Source organism: Thalassophryne amazonica, chromosome 15 (assembly GCF_902500255.1).
Source record: "Thalassophryne amazonica chromosome 15, fThaAma1.1, whole genome shotgun sequence".
NCBI lineage: Eukaryota > Metazoa > Chordata > Actinopteri > Batrachoidiformes > Batrachoididae > Thalassophryne > Thalassophryne amazonica.
This window is the reverse complement of record NC_047117.1, coordinates 63,649,829-63,673,170: the sequence shown is the minus strand read 5'-3', so window position 1 is coordinate 63,673,170 and position 23,342 is coordinate 63,649,829. Positions and strand designations below refer to the sequence as shown.

The window sequence follows — 23,342 nt, the reverse complement described above, 5'->3', positions numbered from 1 at the left end:
GAGTTTATTTCCTACAAGATACAAAGCTGAAAACTGACATTTAACAAACATCTTTTAAATTGTGCCTAGGTCAGTAAGTAAGAACTAATTCATGACAGCAAGGAAATGCAAACCTAAAACCACATGGGTACTGATGGAAAAGAACAGACAGGTGAAGATTTACACCAAAACAGAGTGGAAATGTTTCAACAGTCTAAATTCAGACAGTAGTCCCCTACAGACCATCAATCTCAACACTAACCAGCAAAAGTGTGGCTGCAGCACATCCATAAGGGTGCCTTCACACACAGCACGATTGAAGCTGACGAGTGCATGAAGAAGGAATTGCATGCCTCGTACAGCTGTTGCCACATCCATTCGGGCACACAAGTGGCCAAAAGACAACGAATGCCCTGCGCGTGCTCATTCGATCCTCCTCTCGGCAGGTGTCGGCCAAATTCCAGGTGTCACATAGGAACATCTAACACCGCTCTGGACACTTAGAAAAGGCGGAGCTATTCACGCTCCTGGTATGATAGACAGCAGGCGACCACATTCGACCTGTCTGTGAAAACTGTCATAACCTAGCAACACACATGGGTGTGACTGTGCCGAACCCCCCACCCCCACAAATGGCATGTGGAGTGTGTTGTCGCCCCCCCCCCGCCCCCCCAACACAAATGGCTTGTGGAGTGTGTTGTCCCCCCACCATGACCAACACACACACACCATGAATCCAAACATTGTCAGCTGTGGCTGAAGGTCCTGGAGTCTGGTGCTGGACCAACTGACCGCTGTGTCATGCAGCTCAGCTGGAGAACACGCAGTACACGTGGACTGGCCAGCGTCCGAGCACACAGCATGGTGTGAAGCCGCCCAGCCGGCTGATGTCATTTCCACCACGTAAATTGTAGTTTACATGGCAGACAGAAAGAGTGGAAATTATATCAAATAAATAAGGGTAAAGGCGTGAGCTCATTCTTGTGTGATTGCTTTGCTCATTTGCTTTGCTGTGGACATACAGCACCTGTCAGCTGACCGCCGAGTGACAGCTGGACGTGACTGTACACGCAAGGTGTTACATTACAACACAGACATCAGACAGATACAGGACAAACACATAACACATACATGAAATTGAAATCACAGAACAAAGCAACAGAGAGTGAGCCTTTCTTTAATGTGATGTGATGAGGTCTGCTGACAGAGGTGGGCGTGTCCCCGTGCGACGTGCAGCTGTTCAGATATCTGTGCTTCCAAGTCATAGCTCAGGAACGCCTGTTGCGGCTTGTAGGATATCAAGTCGCATAACTACAGTGTGAAGCGCAGACGTCGCATGCTGTCCTTGCGTGGGTATAAATTAAAACATATTGCTTCAGCTGACCGCTACATCAGCACACCGCAAAGCTGCTGAATATCGTGCCATGCAGGAAATCACGCCACGAGATGCCCCCGTGAGGCGTGTGTCATTGCAGGATTTACCCACATTGTAATAATTAAAAACATATTACATTTGCAGCGGATCACTGCTGATGTGTTCACGACGCGAGAGCCCAGCTCTTCATTACACGGGCGCATCAGGTAATTCATGTAAAACATGAAAGAGAGAACAGCAATCCACGTCATTTCATTACTTCCTGGTGTACGTCTAGGTGGAGGCTAAGTCCACTCTTTATAACAGGAATTAGTATGACAAATTAAGTATAAATTAAGTATTATAAATTGTGGTGCAGTGTGTGCAACTTTCCATGTCCTCGTACTATGTTTGCGCGCATGAACATGAGCGTGCACAAAACCATCCACACGGTTTGATGCACGCCTGACCGACCATGCGCCCCTCCCGACAGCAGGTGGAATGTTTCGTGGTTCCCCATTTCCCTTTTGGTTTATGGATTCTCTTCCAGTTTCTGCGTCTTTCATGTAATGTGTGAATGGCCCTAACATACGACTATTTTTAAACCCTTAAAACTAGAGTAGCACAGAATCAAGCCCATTACACCTGAAGTAGCATTTGTGACATTTTCTAATCGTTATTTCTCAACAGAAGGCAATATTTGAACATATTAAAACAGCCCAAACATACAACCTTATGTCCACATGATCTTGACATAAGGCCAATGAAAGCACAAGTTAGTCTCCATACTAAAGTGAAGCTTTGTGGCTTCTTCATGGTGTCACTTTGTGATGGGTTTAAAGTTTCGCGTCCTTTTCTAGAATTCAACAGTAAACTAGCAGAGAATGTGATTGCAGGGCTGGCGACCCAATGCATTTTGTTGAGCCATGGGAACAAGCTTTGGCACAAACTGGACATCCAATATCCATCTGATTGCAGAAAGGGTGGGGTGGGGGGTGGGGGGGGGGCAACAATGATGCCAACTGCACAATTTTTGTTTTGCATTTGTTCAATGATTCCAAATGTTTCTACCGTTAGAATTTACACATTTAGCAACACCACAAAAGAAGCCAGCTTATTTTATTTATGAAATACCTATTTAGGAAAATGTCTCATTTGAAATAGAATCCTCTACTTGCCTACGAATTGAGGTGATTTAGCTTTTGCTCTATTTAAGTACACTTAGTCCAGCAATGTAGTAGTAAATCACAAATACTCAGTAATATTAATTTAATGACACTGAAAAAAAAAACCTGGTAGCTGTGTTCTTGTTGTGAAAAATTAATTTATCCTCCTCCTCATCATCATTGTTATTATTAACAGTGTCATCATATGCAAAAATGTGCGTGTGTGTGTGTCTGTCACCCTTCTGAATATGAGCCTGTACAAGATCTGTTAGCAGGAGGAAACCACAGACAAGAAGGAAGAAGTAGAAAAAGAAAAAGTGCTACCTGATTGGACAAATCACACAGGCCATCCATCATAAACAGACCTGGTGTATCTGAAGCGAAGCAGAGCATAAATATGCTTTTAAAATGTGTACCGTGCACTGCTGCTAATGAGCTAGTGGAAAGCACCATGACAGTGGTGGCCTGTTAGCTCTGTCTGGACTGAGAATATGAAGCAGCATGAGATTTAATCTAACGTTCAAGCAAAAAATGCCTCTATAGGGCTCAATTCCGATCACTGGGATTGGACCGGGATTTCTTTTCAGTTGGGAAAATTAGAAAGGTCAAATTAAAAATAAGTAATCACCATTAAAATGAATTACTTGACCATCTCTCCATAAAAATTTGTTGAAATGCATTCACTACTTTTTGAGATATCGTGCATGCAAATCAGACAGACAGACAGACGGGACTGAATACATAACTGATGCTCAAGTGGTGTATGGATGACAACTTCATTCCACACATCAAAAACCTTCTGCTCGCATTAGCACTTCACTTTCAAGAACATTCTTAAACAAACAATGTCAGTGACAACATGTGGAAGCTGTAAGTGAAGTAACAGCACGGTTGGAGATTAAGTCAATTTGACAGAAATGCATTAAGACCGAACATGTTCGAGCTGCCAACTACAAGTCACAGCTTACCTCACTGTAAGAAGGATCAAGCTCTAAGAGGGGAAAAGTAAAACAGCTCAGCTCTGCCAGACGTGCTAGTGTGAGCCTGCAGCAGCAGCGGCGGTGGTGGAGATGCACACCGATGTCAAAGTAGGCGGGGACGGCGTTTCCTGCACTTCGACAGAAACCTGCGGTAAATTCTGCATAAGGTTTGCAGACACACCAAACCACAGACACACACCATATACATGGAGAAGCTGCCTGCTGTCTCTGCACAGACACACGGCAGGACCGTCACATTTCAGGCTTGTTGTGGGTCTGAATGTCTTCTCAAACAGAAAAGTGAACGTTCATGATGCCATAGTCTACAAGCCAAACGTACTTTTGAGACCTCTGTGTCTGGAGCCTTGTACTAGCTGCTACAGTTATATTCTTATTATTTGCGTGTGTGTATTTGTTCAAAATTGTGAATTTAATAAGAAAATAAATAACTTCTCTTAAAAAAAAAAGTAAATAAAAAAATCAGAACAGAACAACAGCTTCCTGCCTCCTGTTGTGCCCCACTTCCTCATCCTCTATTGTGTGGGTGATAATACTTTTCGCTCGGAACAAGTGCATTTCTTAACTAAGTAAAATAAGCAGCTACAACATAAATTTAGTCATTCTCTCATCCAACTTGAAGAAAAAAAAGAGGCCCTTTCAACTTGCCTCTCTATGTATGCCCCTTTAAACTGTCTGTAAACGGGAAACACGCACGCACGCGCGCACACACAAAATGAAGAAAGAAAGTTGATTTGACTACCTGACTGACTCAGAGGAAAGTTATATCACACACACCATCCATCAGAAATGGAGTTCATGTTTGAAACAAGGTTACATACAGCATGTTTGTGAAACTCACCGCATCAGCTGTGAGTACCTTCTTACCTGTGCTTATCAAACACACGGGGAATGACGCACTACTGATCACTTGTTGTGTATTTCAAGCAGTGTTTTTAAAATGCACACTGTGGCTCTGTGACAGCTCGGTTGTGAAGCAGCAGCCGATGTGACTGTTCAGTCCACTATTTCTGTGCTTACAAAGCAAAGCAGACAACACATGCACACAGACACACACACACACACACACACACACACACACACACACACACACACACACACACACACACACACACACACACACACACACACACACACACACACACACACACACACACACACACACCAACTCCAGTTTAATCGGGTTTAATTAACCAATAGTGATCAACCAAAAAGTGCCTGTATTGGGCTGATTTTTAACAGGTCAGATTAGAACAGGACATCCCTAATAACAAGTACTATAAATAACATTTTGTAAAGAGACAGGAGGAGGTTGCCTGCAACATTTCTAAGAGTGTCTTTTTTTTTTTGTTGCTACAACAAAGTAGAGACTTTCCACCTGGGAAAGAAAGGCTTTCCACGGCTGTCAGTCCTGGAAAAGAGTCTCATAACCATGCAGTGCTGCCTTTTGAGCACCGTGGAAGCTTTTAATTTAAGGGCACCTGTTTCCATTAAGACCTCCCAGGGGGAGGCTGAAAGTTGATTGTGTACATACATATCAAAGGATTCACTGTAAGCACTACATGAAACAATACCAGTGTTCTTTCTCATCAAAGCCTTTAATACGTTAATGAATTCCTTACTGCACACAAATACGCACCCAGTGTAATATTATAAAAACTGGGCACAAGTCAAGTCACCACATCACTATACTACAGAAACAGTAACTCATGACTGTTTTTCTTCCACAATAACTGCAAGCATTATTAGTTTTCTTTTTTCAAATTGTAACATGTTGGATGATGGGTTGTTTTTTTCTACAACAAAATATTAAAATAAATGCCATACCATACCATCTTTATTTATAAAACACTAACACAGCCACACACACCAAAGTATTTAGATGCCTTTATGGGTATGTTGCAAATGTAATCACGTCACAAAGTATGTCACGGGCTATCAGTTCACTGAACTCGCTCACGTCCAGTCTGCCTGCACTAGCTGTCGCTTGAATGACAAAAATGCAAATTAACTCTAATGACATACTCCAGGTCTGCAGCCAAACGGCCTTCTGGGTAACAAGACCATGCCAGCTTCACGCCATCTGCTAACTTACCACATGGCTATCTAAGAATAGACAATCACGTGCTGGCAGACACACTCAAGCCAACACACTTGCTTACTAATGTGCAAAGACAAATGCAAATCACACGTAAGCATGTGCAACAGACTAAAGACGAAAATGGCAAGTTGAGGCATCATGGGCTGCTCATATGAACTGAAAGATTTGGGTTTAATCAGCATGGCTAGTTAATAATTTCCCCCTTTTGTCCCACGGCTAATAATGACCTGACCATGAGCAATCGTCATACACTGCCATTTAAAATCATAACCCGTGTGCCCTCTGTATTTGTCAGCAGGCCGGAATATAAAGTGTTGTGTCATGAGTCAGTTCTGCACCAAAGCATTCTACACAGAAAATGACAAGCTACATTTCTGGATGAGTAACCCTGTTACTCACCAAGAAGGACTTGACGTATGACTCAGATCATGACTCGGTGGCCTCGGTACTTAAATTCTCTCTGTTCTGGGGCTATGCTCAAATGAAACAGAGCAAACTCTGACATTCAAATGCGTCAGAGCCTGTTAGACCTCACTGAAATATAATGGATTCAGCTAAAGCCACAATAACCCACAATGAGACAGCAGGCAACATGCATGCACAGTTTAATCAAATGTGAAATTAAAGGGGTCATATTATGCACAATTAGTTTAAATCTTGAGAGCTGCAATGGCTGAAAAACTCAGTTTAAGCCTTAATAGCTGAAGAGCTCATTTAGAGTTTGTTTTTTTTTACACCTATGTGTGGTACCATATGAAGGGGTAATGCTTTCAGACCTGTGTCAGTCATCTATGTGAACAAAATAACTCAAACTTTTGATCCAACTTGGATCAAACTTGGAATGATTTATGGTTGTCAGCCAAGGATAAAGTGATCAAATTTTGAGCAAAATTGGGAAACACCTGTGGCTACTAAAACAGTACTATGAATTTATATATCACCTTTCACATGATCATATGACCTCGAGCTTGGGTGACTTGATAGGTCAAACTCAAGGTTGTATCAGTTAAACAGTTTGGCGTTAATATGGAATAAGCATGATGAAATAATTGGGTCTTATCAATAAAGTAGTTGAATTCTGGGCAGAACTGATCAAATGTCAACACCACACAGAACCAAATATTTTGGTATAAAAGAACCACAGTTTATTAATTTGCATGGCTCAGGGTCAAACATGTAAGGTGCACGGGCCTCATGTACAAAGACTTGCGTGGATTTCCTACTGAAACATTGCATACGCCAAAACCCAGAAACTGGAGTATGCACAAAAATATCCAGATATATCAAAGTGTGCGTACGCATGGATCCAAGCAGGTTCCATTTGTGCATCCCACTGAACGTGGAATTTAGCGCACGTGTAGACGTACCAATTTCCTCCCTTTCCACACCCCTATTTAAATATGCAAATGCATGCAAATAGGCCCTGGGACCTGGGAATCATCCTCTGTCTGATCAGTTAACATGAACACAGAAAAGAAATTATAGAGTGTGAGCTACAGATGACTGGAAATGACGTGAACACACACACAGGGATAGTTTATTTGGCACCCTGTCGCACGGAATAAACATGAAATGGGAAAAATGCTAGTGGGAGCCTGTGTGTGTGTGTGTCTGTGTGTGTGTGTGAGGCAGTAAACACCGAGCTCAGAGCAGCACGCACACACTAAAGTTAAAAAACTGAGTGCGCCACAGCTAACAGTGTGTGACATTCACAACTTCACACACATGTTGATTGACAAAACCTGAACACAGGGAGAGAATTGGAGGCTTGTTAAGACATTCTCTAGTTTCACCATCAAGAAAAAGAAAAGACATTATTAATAGCAATAACAAAAAACATATTTGAATGCACATATGCCCAAATGTGCTCGCGCCGGTTTTCATTCAGAACAATTGCATGAATAAACTATTCACCCATGCAGACATTCATCATGCACCATACCAGCCTACCTGTTCCCAACCCAACCCAATGCATTTGCGCATCACATATGATTTCAACACTGACTGAATGAAAATGTTTCCTATTAAAAACAAATTTGTCATGTGATGGCACCTTTATAGCAATATGTGTACAGTCAATAGCTCTGATTACATTAGGGAAACTGGCTCTCGTTGCAAATTGCACTGTAATGTTTGAATATGATGTACCTGGATGGCATTCGGATGATTGCGTTCAACAGAGCTGGCATGGCTCAGCTTAAGGTTGACAGGCAGACTCCTGACTGATCGGCGAGCTCCCGCAGGAATGCCCATTGCCAGGAAGCCCAGCATGGTCAGCACCTGTGTGGGCACAGAAAACCCAAGGCTCCTCGCTGTACTGCGGTCTGGACTCGCTGCAGTTATGCGCGCAACTCCAGTAACAGTGGCCTTGGTACATGAAATCAGCTTATGAACAAATTCTTGTCATTTAAATCCTCGCGTTCCCCGATTACATGCTCACCTCAGATTGGACCATTTGCAAGGTCCTTTAACAATGGTACCACAGCCATTGTTAATGCCATTTTCCTCATCAATCTGCCCATGCATTTATATCCACCCATATAATTTCTAATATGTGGGTGTGTTAATTATTCATAAGTGTGTCTCTGATGTGCACATCGTTCTGATGACTTCATGTTTTCAGACTATTAACTGTTCCTAGCATCACCTGTACAAGTCATTAGCGGAACAATAGCTGTAGAAACGTGTGTACAACAGCCATGACTTTTGTGTGGCGCACCACACATTTCCACGGTCATTTCATTTTTGATACATCTGAACGTTAGTGTGGAGATGGACGCACGCCATGTTTTTGTGCGTACGCATGCTTTGCATGTGAGGTCCCAGGTGTTGTACTCTGTGAGGCTCTTAACAAATTGAATTATTTATTTTTTAAGTATGCACCAACTCCAGATCTTTGGACTATGTTGGCGGCACCTTTTTTTTTTTTTTTCCCAGTATTTTTATTAAATTTTCTTGCAAAGATATAACAATATGAATAATTGACAATATGAACATGTCAATATACAAGAAGAACAATACATTTCACACACACACATACACATCCATACTTGTGCACATATAAACCTTACATTGCGCAATTTATCACAATCCACTCAAATATCACTATTCAGCAGTAACAAAAAGGAAAATGCATAATAATAATAATAATGTAGAGATGACTTCTGTATTTCCTATTTCATAGATATAATATTCAAATATGGTTCCCACAATTTAACAAAATCTTTTCGTTTACCCTTGACTATATATGTCAGTCTTTCAAGACCTGTACATTCTGAAAGTTCCTTAATCCACTGTCTTGGGGAAGGGGCTTCAATATTCTTCCAATTCAGAGCAATAACTCTTCTAGCTTGTAAAAGTCCAAAATCCAATAGTTTCACTTGTTTTGGCGGCACCTTTAATATAACAACAACAACAACAACAAAGCCCTTCTAAGGAAACTGACCTGTGTACAATAAAAAACAGGCAAACATTTGAACTTCCAATATTTTAAACCAGAATTAAGAACCTTGAAACAACAAAGGTCACTTTTGGACTGGCAGGTTGCTCAGTGAATGTGGATGAGTTCAGGTTATTCTTTGCATGACTGGATACATTTGATCAAAGAAAACGAAGAAGACTAATCCTTCAACTTCAAAGGAGGGCACTTAAAGCTGAAAAGAGGCCATTTCCACTTTTATCCATGGTATTTATATTACAAAACACTGCGGTAAATGACTTCAGACTGCTTGCGCAATATCAAAAACAGACAGTTAAAATATAATTTACAAAGGCAAAACGTTACTGGCATTTCACAGAGTTCTGCACACAAATGCGTTTCTGTCAAGTTTTATCAGCATTTAGTTTCCTGTTTGTAACTGAAGTTTTCACAGCAGACAAAACCACAGCATCTACTCTACAAAAACGTACAGCTTAGTCAACAACTATACAGTTGCAATTCCACTACTTGCTGCTGAACCTTTAATTACTTTTGTGGATTATTATAATGAAAATCAAGAAGCCACATTTTATATAGTGCGTTTAAAAAAGCAGTAACATTTTCAGAGCACAGGGTGACATCCTCAAAACAACCTATTTTGTGCCGCTTCACCTTTCTTCTTGCTAACTTAAAGTATTGATTATTTGATCATTTTCTGTTGATCAACTGAGAAAACAACAAGGAAGGAACAGAGAAGAACAAGGAACAAGAGCTATCAGAGAGTTCACACCATGTGCCCCCAACAAATGATGTTCATTGAAATGGAATAACACACATTGCATTTTCTAGACTAGGTCACTTTTTTGTTTGGCTGGTCCTGTAACATATAATGAAGTGACTTACATGTCACAAATAGACTGCATTATAACACAAGACGATACCATCTACAGGTGTGACAAACTGCTCCTGTACCTTTATCTGAATGAACTGTCTGACCCACACTCCAGAGCAGGCGGCGTGGGTTGAGGATCAGCACCTCCAAATCTGAGACCACGGTCGTTTGTCGGAAAAAGGGTGGATTGTCCCTTCTGAGTGAAGGGGAGAGTTATTGCCCCAAGTGGAGGTGTTTAAGGATCTCACAGTCTTGTTCACAAGAGGGTTTAAGTTGGAGCATGAGGTCAACAGACTGCGGGCTCTGTCTGATGATTTCCGGATGCTGTACTGGACCGTCATGGTGAAGAAAGAGCTGAGCCAGAAGGTAAGACTTATGGCTTATATGCCTATCCTCACCTCTGGTCATGAACTTTGGGTAATGACCGAATGAACAAGGTCACAGATGCAAGCAGCAGAAATGAGATTCCTCCACTGTGTATTTGGACTTACACTCAGTGACAGGGTGATAAGCTTGACTGGAGAGACTGAGTAAAGGTGCTGCTTCTTCACACTGAAAGGAGACGGGGAGGTGGTTCGGACATCTGGTGAGAATGCCCCTTGGTCACCTACCTATGGAGGTCTTCAAAGACACATCCAACTGGGAGGAGGCCCTAGAAAAGACCCAGAATGCATTGGGGGGATTATTAGGGTTGGGTATCGGTTTGGTTTTATCCGATACCGGTGCCTACTCGGTATTTTTTAAACGATACCGGTGCTTAAACGGTGATAAACTGCGCGACGTTTCACGGCCCAGCACTTCGGCAGCAGGAGCTGCAGGGCAAATTGAAGAAAGTCCCACTCCCAGCCCTACTGGTGTGGTGTTGCACATCACCGATGATGACGATGACAGCAGCCGTTCCTCTTCAGGTAAATTTAGTTTAATGCCAACCACAAATCTTGATTATTAAGTGTCTTAGGTTAGCATTAGCAAGTACTGTTGCATTTTAACAGCGTGTGTCTAACGCCTGGCTATGCATTTTTTAAACAATACCGGTGCTTAAACGGTTCTCGAACCGGTACTTTTAAAAAATACATAGCCAGGCGTTAGACACACGCTGTTAAAATGCAACAGTACTTGCTAATGCTAACCTAAGACACTTAATAATCAAGATTTGTGGTTGGCATTAAACTAAACTTACCTGAAGAGGAACGGCTGCTGTCATCGTCATCATCGGTGATGTGCAACGCCACACCAGTAGGGCTGGGAGTGGGACTTTCTTCAATTTGCCCTGCAGCTCCTGCTGCCGAAGTGCTGGGCCGTGAAACGTCGCACAGTTTATCAAACACCGTGCATTGTTCAGCTTTCAAATAAACTCCGTGACTAGCCAGATGCTTCATCAAATTTGATGTGTTACCTCCCTTACATGCAATTGTTTTATGACATCTGTGGCCCGTCGCAGAGTCGTTGGCCTTGGGTGTGAAATGAAGCCAAACTTTGGAGCATTTCGCCTTCTGCATTTTTATTGATCCTCTCGCTATCAGTTCTCATCAGCTAATGCGGCGCTGACGTCACGCAGGTTGACGCTGGAACACCGTGGTCGGTCGCCCCCTTTCGGCTCATGAAAAAAAAAAAACGTCAGGCACCGAAATGAGGCACCGAAATTTTCATTCTTATTCGGTCTTGTTACTACCATTTACGTCGGAACCGGTGCTCTATTGGCACCGCGTTTCGATACCCAACCCTAGGGATTATATTTCCTAGCTGGCTTAGGGACACCCTGAGGTCCCTCAGGAAGAGTTAGAGGAATTTGCCGGGAATAACGAAGTGTGGGATGAACAGCATGGTATAGTGCCATGATGGCCTGGAAGCAAATGGCATGGATGAATGAATGACATGCTCAATTTGGGGCAAGGGTCAGATCAAAATGACTTTGAATCATTATTGCATTTCTTGAACAAGGTGCACGGTTTCCAAAAAACCTTGCAAAAACTTTTTTTATTGGCCTTTGAGCATGGAAAAGACAATATTTTAGGTTGAACACGGGCAAATATGAGATATTACAGAATACAGGTTCACTGGTAACAACACAAGTTTACTTTGTCTTCAACCTCAACATTCTTGCCTCACCCTATTTATCACAGGAAAGTTAATTGTGATGGCAATAATATAAAATGTGTGGAACAAGTAAGAAAACTATCACTAAAATCTTGAAGCATCAAACCCACTTTTTCCCCACATTCATCTGACCCATAATTATCCCTCTTGGACAAACGCACACTGTGGTTCTATTTTTGACAGACAAAATTTGCCAATGCTCTGTAAGAGAGAATTCCATTTCACATCCACACACATCTAGCCAATGATCTCTGGAGGCCATCGTTAAAATCCCATCAGACACAGTCAACCTGACATTTAATATTCACAGTGTGAAACTTGAACGTTTCAAAGCCAGAAACAAATACTCCACTATCTTCTTGAGAGCCCTGCTAAAAGCCAAAGAAATTCTGTATTATCAGTACCCCGAGGGCCACTTCTCCACGAATAATATGAGAAAGTAGGTTATTGTCAACTATTGTTTGAGGCCAGACAACAGCAACATGCTTGAAAAAAAAAACCTGCAGAGAAAAGACAGAGACATGGCATCAGCGATAAATCAGGAAAGCAAATCAAAACAGAAATATTCTAGTCTTCTAAATTGATCAAACAAGACTGTTGATGACTGATAATACATAAAAGAACAAGCCTATGTGGGAAGATTCTGTATGTATTTGTGCAGTGTAGGAGATCGACATTGTTGATTGCACTTACGCTAGACTCTCCTTTGAATATTTGCAAGAAATAGTATTTTTAGAAGAAAGAAATTAGAGTTGCCTAGAGTGTGAGGCGTCGGGAGGGTGTGGGGATACTCACGAATCCCCGGTTGAGGGCCGCTACATTGGAGTTTACCCCAGTAGATGAGAGGGTCGCCTCCCTTTGCCTTTGGGGGGCAGAGTCCCTGAAAGGAGTCCTGTATGGGGTTCTGGTGGGGGACTCCATTGTTCTGCTGGGGGACTTCAACGCACACGTTGGCAATGACAGAGACACCTGGAGAGGTGTGATTGGGAGGAACGGCCTCCCCGATCTAAACCTGAATGGTTGTTTGTTATTGGACTTCTGCGCTAGTCACAGACTGTCCATAACGAACACCATGTTTGAACATAAGGATGCTCATAAGTGTACATGGTACCAGAGCACCCTAGACCAAAGATTGATGATCAATTTTGTGATTGTATCATCTGATCTGAGGCCGCATGTCCTGGACACTCGCATGAAGAGAGGGGCAGAGCTGTCAAATGATCACCATCTGGTGGTGAGTTGGATCAGAGGATGGGGGAGGACTTTGGATAGACCTGGTAAGCCCAAACAGATAGTGCAGGTGAACTGGGAACATCTAGAGGAGCCCACTGTCCAACAGATCTTCAACCCACACCTCCGGCGGCGCTTTTCTAGCATCCCTGTGGAAGTTGGGGGCATTGAAGCAGAATGGGCAATATTCAAAGCTTCTACTGCTGAGGCTGAAGTGGGGAGCTGTGGCTGGAAGGTCTTAAGTGCCTCAAGGGGTAGCAACCCTTGATCACCGTGGTTGACACCAATGGTCAGGGAAGACATCCGACTGAAGGAGTCCTTTCAGGATATGTTATCTCGGAGGACACCAGAGGCAGTTGCAAAGAACCGACACGGCAGAATCCTCTGCTGTGAGAGAGGCAAAGCAGAGGGTGTGGGAGGAGTTTGGAGCAACCATGGAGAAGGACTTTCAGTTGGCACCAAGGTGCTTCTGGGAGACTGTGAGGCACCTCAGGAGGGTAAAACGGGAAACCATCCAAGCTGTCTACAGTAAGGATGGGACTCTGTTGTCCTCAACTGGGGATGTAATCCAGCGCTGGAAGGAACACTTTGAGGAACTATATAGCAGGAGCAGAGCTGGAAGCTGATGAAAGATTTTCATTAATTTACCTGGTGAAAGTCACTGAGGTAGTCAAACAACTCGGCAGTGGCAAGGCCCGGGGGTTGATGAGATCCATCCAGAAATGCTGAAGGCTCTGGGTGTGGCGGGACTGTCTTGGATGAGATGTCTCTTCAACATTGCGTTGAGGTCTGGGACAGTGCCTCAGGAGTAGCAAACTGGGGTGGTGGTCCCCATATTTATAAAGGGGGACCAGAGAGTGTGTGCCAATTACACAGGCATCACACTACTCAGCCTCCCTGGTAAAGTCTACTCCAGGGTGCTGGAAAGGAGGGTTCGGCCAGTAATCAAACCTCTGATTGAAGAGGAACAATTCAGGTTCTGTCCTGGCCATGCAACAACTGACCAGCTCTTCACTCTCTCAAGGATCCTGGAGGGTGCCCATCCAGTCTACATGCGTTTTGTGGACTTGGAGAAGGCGTATGATCGGGTACCCTGGGAGATACTGTGGGAGGTGCTGTGGGAGTATGGAGTGAGGGGGCCCCTTCAATCTCTGTACTCACAAAGCAAGAGCTGTGTTCGAGTGCTCGGCAGTAAGTCGGACTCGTTTCCGGTGGGGGTTGGCCTCTGCCAGGGTTGTGCCTCGTCACCAATCCTGTTTGTGATATTCATGGACAGGATATCGTGGCGTAGTCAGGGGGAGGGGGGTTTCCAGTTTGGTGGGCTCAGGGTCTCATCACTGCGTTTTGCAGATGATGTGGTCCTGTTGGCTTCATCAGCCTGTGACCTCAAACACTCACTGGACCAGTTCCCAGCTGAGTGTGAAGCGGATGGGATGAGGATCAGCACCTCTAAATCTGAGGCCATGGTTCTCAGCAGGAATCCGATGGATTGCATACTCCAAGTAGGGAATACTGTCTTGCCCCAAATCAAGGAGTTCAAGTACTTCAGAGTACTTGTTCACGAGTGAGGGGACAATGGAGCGTAAGATTGGCCGGAGAATCGGCACAGCAGGGGCGGAATTGCATTCACTCTACCGTACTGTTGTGATGAAAAGAGCAACCCAGTGACGAAAAGGGCAACGCAGTGTCAATCAATCAATCAATTTTTTTATATAGCGCCAAATCACAACAAACAGTTGCCCCAAGGCGCTTTATATTGTAAGGCAAGGCCATACAATAATTATGTAAAACCCCAACGGTCAAAACGACCCCCTGTGAGCAAGCACTTGGCTACAGTGGGAAGAAAAAACTCCCTTTTAACAGGAAGAAACCTCCAGCAGAACCAGGCTCAGGGAGGGGCAGTCTTCTGCTGGGACTGGTTGGGGCTGAGGGAGAGAACCAGGAAAAAGACATGCTGTGGAGGGGAGCAGAGATCGATCACTGATGATTAAATGCAGAGTGGTGCATACAGAGAAAAAAGAGAAAGAAACAGTGCATCATGGGAACCCCCCAGCAGTCTACGTCTATAGCAGCATAACTAAGGGATGGTTCAGGGTCACCTGATCCAGCCCTAACTATAAGCTTTAGCAAAAAGGAAAGTTTTAAGCCTAATCTTAAAAGTAGAGAGGGTGTCTGTCTCCCTGATCTGAATTGGGAGCTGGTTCCACAGGAGAGGAGCCTGAAAGCTGAAGGCTCTGCCTCCCATTCTACTCTTACAAACCCTAGGAACTACAAGTAAGCCTGCAGTCTGAGAGCGAAGCGCTCTATTGGGGTGATATGGTACTACGAGGTCCCTAAGATAAGATGGGACCTGATTATTCAAAACCTTATAAGTAAGAAGAAGAATTTTAAATTCTATTCTAGAATTAACAGGAAGCCAATGAAGAGAGGCCAATATGGGTGAGATATGCTCTCTCCTTCTAGTCCCCGTCAGTACTCTAGCTGCAGCATTTTGAATTAACTGAAGGCTTTTTAGGGAACTTTTAGGACAACCTGATAATAATGAATTACAATAGTCCAGCCTAGAGGAAATAAATGCATGAATTAGTTTTTCAGCATCACTCTGAGACAAGACCTTTCTGATTTTAGAGATATTGCGTAAATGCAAAAAAGCAGTCCTACATATTTGTTTAATATGCGCTTTGAATGACATATCCTGATCAAAAATGACTCCAAGATTTCTCACAGTATTACTAGAGGTCAGGGTAATGCCATCCAGAGTAAGGATCTGGTTAGACACCATGTTTCTAAGATTTGTGGGGCCAAGTACAATAACTTCAGTTTTATCTGAGTTTAAAAGCAGGAAATTAGAGGTCATCCATGTCTTTATGTCTGTAAGACAATCCTGCAGTTTAGCTAATTGGTGTGTGTCCTCTGGCTTCATGGATAGATAAAGCTGGGTATCATCTGTGTAACAATGAAAATTTAAGCAATACCGTCTAATAATACTGCCTAAGGGAAGCATGTATAAAGTGAATAAAATTGGTCCTAGCACAGAACCTTGTGGAACTCCATAATTAACTTTAGTCTGTGAAGAAGATTCCCCATTTACATGAACAAATTGTAATCTATTAGACAAATATGATTCAAACCACCGCAGCGCAGTGCCTTTAATACCTATGGCATGCTCTAATCTCTGTAATAAAATTTTATGGTCAACAGTATCAAAAGCAGCACTGAGGTCTAACAGAACAAGCACAGAGATGAGTCCACTGTCCGAGGCCATAAGAAGATCATTTGTAACCTTCACTAATGCTGTTTCTGTACTATGATGAATTCTAAAACCTGACTGAAACTCTTCAAATAGACCATTCCTCTGCAGATGATCAGTTAGCTGTTTTACAACTACCCTTTCAAGAATTTTTGAGAGAAAAGGAAGGTTGGAGATTGGCCTATAATTAGCTAAGATAGCTGGGTCAAGTGATGGCTTTTTAAGTAATGGTTTAATTACTGCCACCTTAAAAGCCTGTGGTACATAGCCAACTAACAAAGATAGATTGATCATATTTAAGATCGAAGCATTAAATAATGGTAGGGCTTCCTTGAGCAGCCTGGTAGGAATGGGGTCTAATAAACATGTTGATGGTTTGGATGAAGTAACTAATGAAAATAACTCAGACAGAACAATCGGAGAGAAAGAGTCTAACCAAATACCGGCATCACTGAAAGCAGCCAAAGATAACGATACGTCTTTGGGATGGTTATGAGTAATTTTTTCTCTAATAGTTAAAATTTTGTTAGCAAAGAAAGTCATGAAGTCATTACTAGTTAAAGTTAATGGAATACTCAGCTCAATAGAGCTCTGACTCTGTCAGCCTGGCTACAGTGCTGAAAAGAAACCTGGGGTTGTTCTTATTTTCTTCAATTAGTGATGAGTAGAAAGATGTCCTAGCTTTACGGAGGGCTTTTTTATAGAGCAACAGACTCTTTTTCCAGGCTAAATGAAGATCTTCTAAATTAGTGAGACGCCATTTCCTCTCCAACTTACGGGTTATCTGCTTTAAGCTACGAGTTTGTGAGTTATACCACGGAGTCAGACACTTCTGATTTAAAGCTCTCTTTTTCAGAGGAGCTACAGCATCCAAAGTTGTCTTCAATGAGGATGTAAAACTATTGACGAGATACTCTATCTCCCTTACAGAGTTTAGGTAGCTACTCTGCACTGTGTTGGTATATGGCATTAGAGAACATAAAGAAGGAATCATATCCTTAAACCTAGTTACAGCGCTTTCTGAAAGACTTCTAGTGTAATGAAACTTATTCCCCACTGCTGGGTAGTCCATCAGAGTAAATGTAAATGTTATTAAGAAATGATCAGACAGAAGGGAGTTTTCAGGGAATACTGTTAAGTCTTCTATTTCCATACCATAAGTCAGAACAAGATCTAAGATATGATTAAAGTGGTGGGTGGACTCATTTACTTTTTGAGCAAAGCCAATAGAGTCTAATAATAGATTAAATGCAGTGTTGAGGCTGTCATTCTCAGCATCTGTGTGGATGTTAAAATCGCCCACTATAATTATCTTATCTGAGCTAAGCACTAAGTCAGACAAAAGGTCTGAAAATTCACAGAGAAACTCACAGTAACGACCAGGTGGACGATAGATAATAACAAATAAAACTGTTTTTTGGGACTTCCAATTTGGATGGACAAGACTAAGAGACAAGCTTTCAAATGAATTAAAGCTCTGTCTGGGTTTTTGATTAATTAATAAGCTGGAATGGAAGATTGCTGCTAATCCTCCACCCCGGCCCGTGCTACGAGCATTCTGACAGTTAGTGTGACTCGGGGGTGTTGACTCATTTAAACTAACATATTCATCCTGCTGTAACCAGGTTTCTGTTAGGCAGAATAAATCAATATGTTGATCAATTATTATATCATTTACCAACAGGGACTTAGAAGAGAGAGACCTAATGTTTAATAGACCACATTTAACTGTTTTAGTCTGTGGTGCAGTTGAAGGTGCTATATTATTTTTTCTTTTTGAATTTTTATGCTTAAATAGATTTTTGCTGGTTATTGGTAGTCTGGGAGCAGACACTGTCTCTACGGGGATGGGGTAATGAGGGGATGGCAGGGGGAGAGAAGCTGCAGAGAGGTGTGTAAGACTACAACTCTGCTTCCTGGTCCCAACCCTGGATAGTCACGGTTTGGAGGATTTAAGAAAATTGGCCAGATTTCTAGAAATGAGAGCTGCTCCATCCAAAGTGGGATGGATGCCGTCTCTCCTAACAAGACTAGGTTTTCCCCAGAAGCTTTGCCAATTATCTATGAAGCCCACCTCATTTTTTGTCACGGCAAGTCATGATTCAGCAGCATGAAATATACATTAATCTATTCGTTCGTGATATTGTGACAAAAAGCGCCTCATTTTCATCGCGGCAACACAAATTCATTCTAATTTATTCCGTGATGGCTGCACGAAATTAAAAGTGAAGCCGGGGGGAGGGGCGAAGCTCTCGATCTGCTGGTCAATCTTTGTTCCTACTCTCACCTATGGTCACGAGGGTTGGGTCATGACCGAAAGAACTAGATTGCAGGTACAAGCGGCCAAAATGGGCTTTGTTAGGAGGGTGGCTGGTGTCTCCCTTAGGGTGAGAAGCTCAGAGCAGAGCCGCTACTACACTCGTATTTACCCATTTTTTTTGCAATTCTCAAAGGTGAATAAATCACTCAGTCTTGGTTGCTCATAATGTCAAAAAGCTGTTCCGTCACTGCTTTGGGGCAAAAAAAAAGATGCCAGCACACACCAGTGCCAACAGCTCTTAAATACTGCTTTTTTCTAAAACGTGATTCCCAGGAGGTTCTGCTCCATTTTTCCCCATTTCCTGTGTGTCTCTGTCTCTCTCTGTTCCTGTCTTTCTAAACCGGAGATAACATTTCCACCAGATGGCTCCATCTAAAAAGGACGAGATCATTAAGTTTTACGACAGCTGTCATATGGAGGATGTAGACTGAAAGTCCAGAAACAAGACGGGAGCCTTTGAGAGAAACATAATGGGGTCACTTGAATACAGAATAAACATATTAACAACTTAATATCAACTGAAATTTTAATGGACTTTTACAAACAGTCAGGAAAAGACTCATCCAGAATGTCAAATGAGGAAATCCACTCAAATATATCACTACTTGATAGGTCGAACTCAAGTTCATAACTTCTTAGAAAGTCAGTTTGAAGCCAATATGGGTTCAGCACGGTGGAAGGGTTGTGCATAAGTCAAGATAAAGTGATTCAATATTGGGCAGAACTAATTAATCAAATGTCAAGGTCTCATAGAACCAAATATTTTGGCATCACCCAAAGCCAAAAAAAAAAAAAAAAAACCTGCACTTGCAGAGATCAGTGTCAAACACGGAACTTTCTAATTTTGCATCACAGGGCTTCTTTCTAACAGAAAAAAAAAACAAAAAAACAAAAAACAAAACATGCACACTCACATGTGAGGCTGTTGTACTGTTGTGAGGCTGTTGTGACATGAATTCAGATTGGTCCTTTTTTTTTTTTTTTGAAGTATAGAAGGATGACATTTCTGTGACGGCTGCAAAAGAAATCCCTGCGACTCCCTCTCAAATCAAAGGAACATCCTGACAAAAAATCCTTAAAAGTTACTCCATCAAAACAACTCCCCTTCATGTGAGGAGACGAGGTATCCAAAGTCGATGATGGATAGCACTGACGAGCAGGCATCAGCATGCACACAGACATTAGTGCATTAGTAAAACGTTGGAAGAATGCTGTTGGTATATTCCATCTTTCAGCCCTGTTACATGTGTTGGCTCACTAAAAATGTGACCCCTGACCCCTAGCATGGAGCAAATGAGATTGTGTGCTGAAACACAGCTCCCAAACATGGAAACTTCTGGAAGTCCAGATAAAGAGCTCCACTAAAACATCTCAAAAAGACAAAGTAAGAAGAGAGGAAATGTAAGCCAGAAAGGGTCAATGACGTCAAAGTTGTGACCAGAGGAAGAGGAGATGTCTGAATGCTAACAGGGGCACAAAGTCAAGGATCAGAGCTGACAGGACAACAAAACAAAGAGGTCACTGTGGCGATGATTCCCACTGTGACAGGCTGTCGTTTGGAGCCCTTTTGGGTACTACTGGCCAACCAACTGCAATCATAACTCAAAGCCTGAAAATTTTTGAGACACGTGAAAGGAGACGTAAGAAGGTCCTATCACACATCTGCCCCAACGCTTCAGTGAGAGAGGCGAGGCCGGGGTAGGGATGGGTATCGAGAACCGGTTCCTTTCGGGTATCGTTAAGAAATGATTCGATCCACCGACACCAATAAGCTTTGTGCTTAACGATTCTGTTATCGGTCCTTCAGAGTGGCCGTTGTTTTGGCGGGTGTTTGTCAGGAAAATGATCATTTCTCTACATTGATTACAGACCCTGCAGCGGGTCTGTAATCAACTTTTCTGCAACGCGGCTTTGCTTTGAACCTTGAACCAATCGAAGCGTGGTTCGCAGATTGAAGCAATGCTTCGGTCGATTGCTTCATTTATTTCTTTCTTTCGCTTAATTTCCCCCCGCTAAAACCCTAAAGAGCATACGTCTGTGAGTATTATTTACCTTTTCTATGTTAAACCAACCTGTTATGGTCTTCTGAAACAGTTGATAGATGTATTTTATAACTTAAAAACGGGAGCGATGCTAACGCGTTAGCATGTCTATGGCATTTTCAATGTTAAAAGTTAGCATTTAGCAATTGCAGCTGTCATCACGTTCGGGTGCATTTGTTTTCAAATTGTAATATTCCTTAAATTTATTTTTGCTTATATATTAATAATCTAATGATTATTATATACAATTTTAGAGAAAGAGAAAAAAGAACCTGAATAGAAACAACAGAAAATATATAATAGCAACTAACATAAATAAATAAATACATACAGAAATAAGTGTTTCCTGTGAACACCTAGTGACTCTCACACCTCCATTTCATCCCTGTCTTATTTAAGTTTAATGACAGTTTGTTTCGGTCAAACCATATTTTCAGTTTGTTAATTTCTTTAGTGATTTCCTCCAGAACTTTCTGACAAACTAGAAAACTGCTGCATCCTAGTAAGAGCAGAATACTACTGGAATTAATTTGAATAAGGAAAGTTGTATTTTTTTTTTTTTCTCACCTAAATGGATTCAGCACTCACTCCAGTTTATTGTCTGGAATAGTCCCAGATTGCATTTCAGAGCTTCTAGAATTCAAACATTTTCGTGCAGGTGGTGTTGGGGGGTAATTTTGGGTTTCAGCTTTTTTTGTTTTTCACCACTTTCATCCCTGAATATGAGTCGTGATTCACTTTTGTGCAGATTAAAGTTACTAACTGGGACTCCTGTCTCGTTGCGAGAAAGAAACGAGAATCGTCCTCCGTTCTGTTCACACAGCTCCAAATGTTGCGCGGCTCTCTGACAAGTCAAGATAGAACGATAGAATTCAGTCTGAATAACTTCAAAGCGAAACACAGTTTTGTTTATTTTTATTTATGTCCAGAGATCAAGGATACAGTGACTAACTTCATATTTATTTACTTTAAGACTCAAGGAAATACATAGAAAACCTGTAAAGCCTACTTTTAGTACAAAATTCACAAGGTATCGATAAGGGAATCGATAAGCAGAATCGATAATGGCATCGATATCGATAAAACCTTATCAATACCCATCCCTAGGCCGGGGTGCCAGAAACCACACACATATCAAGTGAAAGTGAACGAGGAGGACGTGGAGTTCATCTTGCTGAAATAGTTGGGCAAATAACAATCTGGTGTTTTTATGTGTTTAAGCTGTACTTCTTAAACACACTTCAGTGTGGAGGACTGCACAGTGAAAGGTGAATTACTCATCAGTTGCAGATGCTTGGAAAGGATCCTGGTGTTAACAGTCAATCTTCAAATGAAATGCTTCATCACTAATTCTGCAAATGTTTTTTGTGGTTTCACACTATAATCTGTAAACAGGCCTGTGAATCAGAGGGAAAAGCAGCAACAGTGTGCTGAGGTCTATGATCGTTCATTTATTGTGAGAACAGGTTACCTGTATAATTACCTCTACCGTGGAGGTTATGTGATCGCCAACCGAGCAGAATAGCTTTAAGAGATATGAATGAATTTCACTGAAATATGGTGGACGAGAGGAATGTTGTTAAAAATAAGGCCAGAAAGTTCAACTAGTTTGCTAGAAGGCACATGGAAGATTCTGTTCCACTCCATCATGATGGTGATGCAAGAGACAAAAGTTGTGTTATGCCCAGAGAGTAACGGACGATGCCATAGCGGAGCTGGGCTAACCATCCATTGGACTAAAAGAAACAGCAGGCTGAGTGGAAAAACACACAGCAGATGGATTTGCATCTACATAAACAATAGATGGTGCAAGGACTCAACCAGAACTTTCTCACATTGCTCTCCAGATATTGAATTCCTGACAGTCAAATGCTGGCCCTTCTATCTTCCACGTGAGTCTTCAGTGGTTTCCATCACTGCTGTTTACACTGCTCCTGACGCAGACGTTAAGACTGCCTTGGACTCTCTCGATCACCATGTCAACATACTGCAAACTTCACACCCAGAAGAATTTATTGTTGCTGGGAATTTAACCAAGCCAACATGAAGAAAGTTCTCCCCCACTTTTTCCAACACAGGAGTTTTGCCACAAGAGGAGCCAACACACTGGACCATGTCTATAAGCAGCATTAAAAGCAGCCCCGCGCCCCTTCACCTCAGCTCGTCAGACCACATCTCCATCATGCCCACTCCTGCATTCAGACCTCTGCTCACCAGAAAAAGACCCTCCATGTGTGGCCAGAGGGAGCAATGACAGCACTGCAGGGATGCTTCGAATGCACAGGCTGGTTCAGTGAACCTGCCACCACAGACCAGACTGCAGACACTGAGGAATATATTGAAGCTGTATCTGGTTACATCTACAAATATATGGAGGATGGCACTGTCACAAAAAAACATCACAGTGAGGGCAAAGGAGAAACTGTGGCTGACATCTGAGGTGTGTGCTCTGCCTCCTTTAAGTCTGGAGACACCGGTGCGCTTAGAATGGTCAG

The 23,342-nt window shown here is 42.4% G+C and overlaps 1 protein-coding gene across 4 annotated transcripts in view; it reads right to left on the bottom strand.

Moving 5' to 3' along the window:
• sept9b (septin 9b) overlaps positions 1–23,342 on the bottom strand; it is a 201,661-nt gene that overhangs the window by 50,251 nt on the left and 128,068 nt on the right. The gene's annotated exons all lie outside the window — the stretch shown is intronic.